Source organism: Aptenodytes forsteri, unplaced genomic scaffold (genome assembly GCF_000699145.1).
Source record: "Aptenodytes forsteri isolate BGI_AS27 unplaced genomic scaffold, ASM69914v1 Scaffold113, whole genome shotgun sequence".
Taxonomy (NCBI): domain Eukaryota; kingdom Metazoa; phylum Chordata; class Aves; order Sphenisciformes; family Spheniscidae; genus Aptenodytes; species Aptenodytes forsteri.
Genome location: NW_008795032.1, coordinates 568,211 through 571,207, shown reverse-complemented (window position 1 = coordinate 571,207; position 2,997 = coordinate 568,211).

Below are 2,997 nucleotides of genomic sequence, written 5' to 3'. Positions count from 1 at the left end.
CCGCAGCCCCGGTTCCTCCCGCTGCTCCCCGCCCTGCAAAAAGCCGCCGCGTCTGTGGGAGGGGAACACCCGGCTATAGAAAGGGAAAAACAGCCACCGAAAGCTAGGTGATAAAATAGAGGTCTTAAACTTGGCGATGAATTCATCCTTGCCTCGAACCTCCTCGTCCTGCAGCACCTCCAAGAGCCGTTGGTAACAAGGGCCGCAAAGCGCTTTCGGAGGGGGAAAAGGCGGCTCCCGAAACGCCTCACCTCCCGCCAAAACCTCGGAACGTCCCAGCTTTTGGTGGCCGCCGAGGACACGCGACGGGACAGGAGCAGAAACCCGCCGGGGGCCGTCACCCGAACGCTCCCGGGCCGCTTCTGGCGAAGAAGAACTTGATGTTTTCCAGATGAATGTTTTCAGTTGCAGTAAGCCTTGAAAACGGTTAAAAAACACCGCGAGGAAAACCTTCGTCCCCGGCCTGCGGCTCCCCGGCCCCCGAGCCCGTGGGCAATCGCGTTAACCAGCCACGCGTGTCACAGCTCGTCAGCGCGTGGCCCCTGCCAAGAATGAGCCACCAGTTAATTTTGAAAAATCATCTGGCAAATTTGTTTACGTCCAGAATTCAGGCATTAAAATTACGTATTTTCCCCACTACCTCGTATTCCCGAGGCCTGGCTTGTAAATTTTCCCCTGGTGCCATAATTAGGCGGAAAATAAAGCCCAGGTTTAGTAAAAGTTGCTAATATTTCACTTTAGCTTTTTTGCTTACTCTTTCTTTTAATACATACATGCAGTCTGCCGACTCAGTTACAATATTATACCTTTTAAGTCGGCGATATTAATATCAAAAATAAAATGTCTTAATCCATCCACCCACCTAAACAGCCTGTCCTGGCACCATCATGTCTAACACTATCCCGAGCCTCTGCTCTGGGATGAGCTTATTTTGCGCTTTTTGTCTCTTTGTGATATTACTAATGAAAAAGAATAATATTAGCATCACCCCATCTTTGATAAAAGGAAGAGGCACCAGGAACGAAGCACTTTTGAAACGTTAAGATTCAGCGCTCCCATTTTTTACGTGCCATAAGGAGAAAATGGTATTAATTCACCGAAGCAGCTTATGTTAGTTTGGAGCAGGACACGCGTCCCCGGAGGGCTCAGGGGCAGCCGCATCCTGCTTGCGTTTTTAAATACGCTTCATCGTTCAGATAGAAATTGTACCATCATCTGAATTTTCCCCATTTCTGCTCTGAACCATCCGGGAGCTCCCAAGGAGTATCTTAATTCTGAAAAGTTGTTCATCATCAAACAATTGCAGCCCGAGTAATTCTTTTGGTAAGTTATATTAAACATGCGGATTCTCGTTAGCCCTGCGATAATCCCCTGGGAGTTTATCATAAGAACAACCCGCGTGTTGAAAGACATACGTGGGTGAAGGGAGCTCGCAGCTGACCCAGAACCGTTTCGGGTGGGTTGGAACCACCCCACCGGAGGTTTTACTGGCCGACGCTCGGCTCTTCGTCCTCGACCAAGGCAGGTGAGAAGCTGGACCGATTCCCGAGCGCCTTATTATTAACAGAAAGCAAACGTCCTGCTTTTATTCTTGAAACTGCGGCAGCGTCTCCGGTTGGGATGGACCGGTTCGTTGCCGTGGGGCGGCCGGCTGGAGCTGGTGGGCAGGACAATACCCCTTTGTCCGGGGCAGCGGGAAGGACAATGAAGCCCCTGTTCAGGATCAGGCACAGGGAGGCACCACCCCGACACAAGCGCTGGAGCAGCGTGGGCAGGGGGGACCTCGCGGGACACAAGCGCAAAGAGACCTCGTACCCTTTTGGGTGATGCTGGCCGTGAGCGTGCAAAGAGGAAAAAAATCAAAGTCAAAGAAAAAACAAAGACCAAAAGAGCGTTTTTTGGCAGGAGCGTGAGAGCAGAGGAGCAACCACGTAGAGCGAGAAGTTACCAGGGTCTCGTCCTCCTCCCTCCTGATGGAAACGGCCCCTGTAATCATTCAATCCAGAGCAGGAATATACGTGAACAGGCTTGGCATTCACCGAAATTAGCAGCGCTCCCGTGCAAGAGGGTGTCCTGTGTAATTCCCTTAGCGTAAGCAAGCAGCATCTGAACTCAAAACCGCGGCGTCTGCAGCAGGGAGGCTTTATTTCAACGAGTGGGAAGTAAAAAAGCCAGTGGTATTAAGTGGACATCGTACATGCCACAGTGCAACATAGTCTGGTAACAGGGGGTTTTTTTAGGAAAAGCCTTGAAAGTCAGAAATAGAGATGAAAACCCCCCATCTGGGGGACGAGATCCCCGAGGTTTCGCGTTGGATTTCCCACGGCGGGGTGAGAACGCGGCAGCCTGACAGCTGACAGCCCTTTCCCCCCTCCCCTCTGTCTGCGTCCCCGCGGCAGGGACATCTGCTCTCCCCGCCGAACAGCTGCCCCCCTGCGCGGCCCCGGCTGCGGGAGAGCCGGGGGAGATGCTTCCCAGCCCAGCCTAGCTAGATCCGACAGAAACGTTCGGTCTGTCCTGTTTCGGTCACGAGGGCAGAAGGACTCTGCCGGGAAAAGCTTGAAAACGCTCTGGAGCAGCAGGGCTTTGTGATTGTTCCATGTTACCTGAAGAGGGAAGAGCAAATAACCGCCCACGGCTTAGGCTGTGGGGATGGAGAAAGATGGGGTCCGTCCCGCCACTCTCTCTTGCCCAGAGAAAGATAATTTTGCCCCCTACGATTTAAAATTCAACATATTAGACCCTTAGGATTTCTTATCTTCTAAACACTACTACCTCCTCTCCTAAACACTCCGCTTGTGCTCATTTTGCAGTTGTTTTTGGAGCATCCAAGAGCACCTACTGAAAGACGCATCCAGTTGTTCCAGCAGTGAACCCCCTGTGCTCTCACCCCGTCTCCACGTCCCCCTTGCCTGCTCTCCCCCCAGCACCCCTCGCGCCCCTTTCCCCCCCCAACGTCGCTGCCCATCCGTCCGGCAGCGGCTCACTCCCAGCACC